Source organism: Adiantum capillus-veneris, chromosome 9, assembly GCF_014529385.1.
Source record: "Adiantum capillus-veneris isolate H3 chromosome 9, ASM1452938v2, whole genome shotgun sequence".
In the NCBI taxonomy this organism is placed as follows: Eukaryota; Viridiplantae; Streptophyta; class Polypodiopsida; order Polypodiales; family Pteridaceae; genus Adiantum; species Adiantum capillus-veneris.
Window position 1 is genome coordinate 89,303,665 of NC_140939.1, and position 6,000 is coordinate 89,309,664.

The 6,000-nt window shown below is 46.8% G+C and overlaps 1 pseudogene; it reads left to right on the top strand.

Annotated features, from left to right (window-relative positions):
* Window positions 1-4,230: 4,230 nt before the first annotated feature.
* LOC147450780 (uncharacterized) lies at window positions 4,231-5,641 on the top strand (annotated as a pseudogene).
* The last annotated feature ends 359 nt before the right edge of the window (window positions 5,642-6,000 follow it).

Here is a 6,000-nt window from a genome sequence, read left to right on the forward strand (position 1 = left end):
AATTAGGGCCAGGAGTACGTCTCCGACAGAAAGGGCGGAGCGACTAGTGCACACCAAAAGAGGTGGACCGCTTGCCCCGCTTCGAGATCCAACTATGAGCTTTTTAACTTCAACAACTTAAATACATGCTATTGGAGCTGGAATTACCGCGGCAGCTGGCAGCAGACTTGCCCTCCAATGGATCCTCGTTAAGGGATTTAGATTGTACTCATTCCAATTACCAGATTTGAAAAAGCCCAGTATTGTTATTTATTGTCACTACCTCCATGTCGAGATTGGGTAATTTGCACGTCTGCTGCCTTCCTTGGATGTGGTAGCCGTTTCTCAGGCCACCACGCCCACATACGCATTACCCATCCACTTGCACCATGGCTACGAGCTCCCAACTCCAAAGGAGTACTCTCCCATTGTGATACCCAAGCGCTCTGACCCCACAAGGTCTTATACCCCGCATTCCAATTTTGCTGCTTCGCATGTGGGTCTTTTTGGCCACCACATGTCTTCTCCAGAGCTCTCCAATTTCCCAAGCTTTCAACCCTTCATTAAAAAACCCCCGTAAAGCACAAAAAAATCATTTTTTATTCGCACCTTCCCTATGCTCCCATATCCTGTCCGATTGTCCAAATCTTGAGCCGCCAAGCTGTGCTAGAGGTTCTCATACCCGGCTTTGATCCACTTGGGCCGAGCCGCATTTTAACTCCTCCAGCCCCTGCGCTCGAGGCCATGAAAATGAAAAAAAAAATCATATGAGATCACACTATTGGCAATTGACACCATCTTCTACTTAGCACATCACGAACACCGGGAATCTGATTCACAAGCTGTGACTTTTTGCTTACTTCCCGTGCAGCATACTGCCCTGTAGAACCTGGTCAAACCCAAAACAATGCCAGATGACACAATTTCCAATGCAATCAACCTAGCCTATAACTGGCCCTCGACAAATCTTCCATTGGCCATAGCTTTCCTTCTAGAGCTTTGATTGATGATTGCAAAGATTGGCACGCTCCACAACTTGAGCACTCCAATCCTATCCATTGACATCAGCTCTTGCCACATGTCCCGAGCTACTCGATCAATCGGAGATATGCAGAACCTTCTAACTTTGAACTTTGATATCTTTCACACCGAGGCTTTGTTTGAGGAGCCGTTGGTGCACCCAGTTTCTGTCGACACATGGAAGTGCCAGTAGCAGCTGTGTGGACATCAGTAGCATGATGGGGGAGTGCTTGAACAAATGCTAGATGCAGTTTGCAGCAAATGTGATTATGATGTGTATGCCAACTGTTTCTTTAAGCAGATCAAAGGGGGTTTTCAAGCTCATCCACTCGGGTCTCTTAAAGTGGTTCGATATTCTTGCACGGGATGGGACCATGCTATGTATGTTGAGTGCTTGCACTGCTTGGACAAGGTCCGAGTTTTGATGATTCTTGGAGATGGATGGATAACAGTTAACGATCATGAGGCCAACAACACGAAAAGTGATTCTTTTGGGTGGAGTTTTAGGGTATATAAAGTTTGAGACAGATGGTCAGTCTTGCTTCTAATCATTGGCAACGTGACAGGACGCTAGACACATTTTTTATGAGGGGGTGGAGCTCAAGCTTCGAAGGGTGTGTAGGAGGAGAAGATGAAGGAGGTTTTTTCAACAACCATCGAGCGTCACTAGTCGATGGCGTGGGACCGGTCGCCAAGCAAAGCCTAAAAAAGAATGCGGCTTTGAGCTATTAAAAAAAAAAAAACATCTGTCTGTCTGCAGTAGATGACCAGTGCGAGGAGGGAAAGTGTGCCATCTGTGTGTGGGTCCGAATGAATGGAGGAGGCCAGGTGGAGGGGCTCGCCATAGGGAGTCAAGGGCGGCCTTCGAAGTGCAGTAGGGGGAGGATGTTAGGAAATAAGACGTAGCTAAATAGATAATTGAGTAGATTACTTAATGGAGAGAGACAGAGTTATATACACGAGATTATAGAGTAGAGAGAGAGAGAGAGAGAGAGAGAGAGAGAGAGAGAGAGAGAGAGAGAGAGAGTACACACGATATACGTGGTTCACCCAATGTGGGCTACGTCCACGGGAAAGCAGCCACTCAATGGCTTTAGTACTTCAAAACAAGAAGTAGTTTACAAAGGGATTATACCCTTAATGGAGCTCCCGCCTTGCTTCACTCTCACCACCTCACACTCACCTTGTTGCATCAACTTCACACTATGAAATGTGTGTAGAAATGGCCTCCTTTTATAGGCCAAAAGGGCTGCCCTCTCTTATGAGAGACAACCATGTGTAGCCGCCCTTGTGCGAATAAGTCCAAATCGGACCCTCCAATCCGCCCATGTCTGGCCGCCCTTGAGAAGACAAGTCCGCTTTTGAATTCGGCCACCGGCCACCGGCCATTGACTTCCGACCACCAGCCAACCGACCGGTTGTTTTCTGACCACTTTTCGGCCGCCGGCCGGCCATAATATTTCGGCGAAAAAAAAAGTCTCGGGGGCCTCCGTCCCTGAGGCCTTTAAAGTTGCCCTTGATTCTTGTCCGTCAAAATTTTGGTTTCCGGTGAGTGATTTTCCTTCACGCACGATGGCTTCTCCTCATAATGGGGGCCTTACAAATGTGTGCTTTTACCACAGAAAATTACAAGGGTAAATCAAGCTCCATACTTAACAGAGGAGTTGGAGCCGCCAAGGGGCAGGCCAAACCAGAGAAGGCGAGGGAGCGCTGCAGAGGCCGAGGGCTGCCTTGAGATGAAGGTGGCGCTGTTTTGGGAGGGGTTGCCTGCAGGTCGGGACGACAAAGAGAGGGCCAATGATTGAAGGCCGCCAGAGGGCTGATCAGGAGGCCACCATAGGTGGTGGGGGGTTGCATAAAGCAGTGGACGGGCCAAGGGAGACGAGGTGAGAGCCAAGCCAGGCGAGCTTCCCTTGGGGAGAGGCGAGAGCTATAGTGGGTGGTGGCCGACTACATCAAAGAGCAAGTTTTGAAGGGCTAGCTGAGGGGTTGGCCGTCAGGGCGGTGAAGAGGAGAATAGGTCCAAGAAGGTGGCCAAGGCAGGAGAGAGGGGTTCATACATGGTCACACTATAAAGGGGAGGAAAGGGGTTGAACGAGTTTTCCATATCCAGTGTGCTCGACAGTGATCAAGGGCGGTATGAGATGTGCATGGCCGTGGGGAGTGACCTGAAGAGTCAAGAGGTTGGTACCGAGAGGGTTGGCACTATAGAAGCAAGCAGGTGACGAGCCGCATGCTAAGAGGCTTTGCAAAAAAAGGCTTTGATGTTGACTTCAATTATTCTCCATCTTTCCCCTTCTCCCATGTCTACATATGTAAAGGTCTATGGTTATTAGATGCATGTGAGTTTCCCGTGTGGTTGTGGCATGTGCAAAGAAGATATTGGTTTGTAGTAAAGTGGATGCCTACCAGGGATTGTGCAAGGTTATGTGTGTTGTTGGATATTGAGTTGTGTATTTGTGGGTGAAGGTGCTCTAAAAGGTCATAGATTGAAGCAAATTTGGTATGCTTTGCGACAAGATGTATATAGACGGGGTTGGCCGAGTTCAGGCTTGGTCAATAATTGCCTCCAGATTGTGAGTCAAGGTGTGTGTTTACTAGGGGATAGGGGTGTTGTGAGATCATTGGGCTATAGAGAGGCTATCACTAAGTGTGTTGGTGGTTTTCTAACTCCCCCCTTTCCATCTTGTGGTGCCCCGATCCACTGATTGCTTGCTAACAAAGTGTTTGTGAGTCAAGATGTAGCAGGACTTTGGTCCAGTGTTCAAAGGAGATGAAGATGCAGACGATTGGATTGCCAATTTTGAGCTATTTATGCTGGCAGTATTGTAGATGCCAGGTGATGAAGCAAAGCTCCGGACTCTACCTTTGGTGCTGCGAGGTAAAGCAAAAGTTTGGTTCGATGGCTTAGAAGATGTGCACAAGCAGAATTGGGTCGGATTTTGAGAGCACTTTCTACAAAGGTATCAAAAGGTGGTGTTGGCTTCGGAAGCAAATGCAAAGCTCAAAGGCTTGCAACAGGAAGTAAGTGAAAATTTTGATGCTTTTGTTGATAAAATTGAAGCTTATTGGGGGGATTTTGCGGCTGCTACCCAAGCAACCAATGCGGGATACTTTAAGCTAGAAAGGTTTCTTTCTTGCTTGCATCCCTATGTTCGTGAGAAAGTAGACTATGAAGATCCATAGACTTATGACGAAGCTGTCAGTGTCACCAGAGCAAAGAGTCGAAACATGAAGAAGAAGATGGAGGCAGGATTGCTACAGTCAGCAATCATGGTAGCCAGTGGACCTAGGCCCAAGAAGATTGATGAGCATCAAGAGGTAACAGCTCTTTTTTTTATTGATATGAATGTGATCAAAGCACGTGAAGCTGATGCCAGGGTAGACACGATAGAACAAGTGCCAACCAGGTCTCAAAAGATACAGAGAGGCATTTTCAGAGTGCCACCCAGTTTGCTTCCTCAAGAGGGAGGTGATAGAAGATCTTAAAGAAGAGGTGTCATTTCTAGAGCCAGCAATGAGGAAGGTAGCAGTGGTACAAGAATTGGCAAGTTCAAAAGAGGAGTCCGATAGTTCTCAAAGCTCTAGCGGTGCTTTGGACACAGATAGCATGTGGGAAACGGAGTCCCTGTCTTCTAGGTATGAGACTTATAATGTTTTTTATGTGGATGAAGTGATGAAAAATGTATGCGAGTTGCCTGCCATCCATTTGAAGATCGAAGAGAAGTATAGTGTTACACCTTGTGTGAACCGACCAGTCGAGCAGCCCTATCAAATATCGTGTGATGGTGAGTCCCTATTGGAGGAAGAGGTATGGTTTGATTGTGCATCCAGTTTGATTGAAGAGTAGGCTCTTGAGGATGATTTGCAGGAGCTAGAAGCAGAAACAGAGGTATGGCAAAGTGATTTGTCTATGCAGGGGGTGGGGCAACCTTGCCTTGGTGAGCATGTAGAGGTGTACTTTGAAGTTTCAGAGTTTGTGTGTAGCCATGGAGAGTTAGCTCCGGCAGATGACTCTATGGAAGCTGATACAGGTGCAACCTATGAGAGTGAGGCTCCATGGAGAGAGGAAGGTGACACCAACCTTGCAGGTAATGAGGTATTTGATGAACAGGTTGAAGCTTGAGTAGGTCATCCTCTTGAGTATGAAAAGGTGGCCTTGGATCCATTTACAGAGGGTTTGGATACAGGTTTGCAAAGGGAACAGGTTTTCTTTACTATGCAACAGGAGGAGGCAAATGGCAGGGTCTTGCTATTTTATGTGATGCTATGGATACATGTGTTATTGGAGGTTGCTTTACATGTATTTTTGTGTCAGCGGCGAGGTTTTTTTGAAGTGGACTATACCATGGAGGGTTCTGTAGTAGCAGATGACATGATAGCTGCTTATGGTACTGATGCTTCAAGTGGTCGAAAGTATGCTTATGGTTGGCAGAAAGACTTATGGATGCAGGAAGACAAAGCTCCATGCTATAAAGAGCTGGAGGGGTGGCGAGTTTATTGGCCTACAAGTGCAAAGGAAGGCTTGGATATGCATGTTTTACAGGTGGATGGCCACAACCAATGCTTTATATTTAATCCAGGTGGACTCTATGCCATGCTTGGGGAAGCTTCGAGCTTTCCATTTGATCCTGGAGGATGATGCAACAGATGATTTTCTCTCTATCTCTAGTCTATCTATATAGCCATTATTATCATTTTTCTTATGCAGCCTATGTAGATGTTTTATATCAGTCTCTCTATACATACTTATTTTACCTAAATAATACTGTGGTTGAGCATGAATTCTCAACGAGGGGTTGGGCAATGATGGTGCACCCAGTTTCTGTCGACACATGGAAGTGCCAGTAGCAGTGGTGTGGACATCAGTAGCATGACGGGGGAGTGCTTGAACAGATGCTAGATGCACTTTGCAGAAAATGTGATTATGATGTGTATGCCAGCTGTTTCTTTTAGCAAATCAAAGGGGGTTTTCAAGCTCAGCCACTCGGGTCTCTTAAA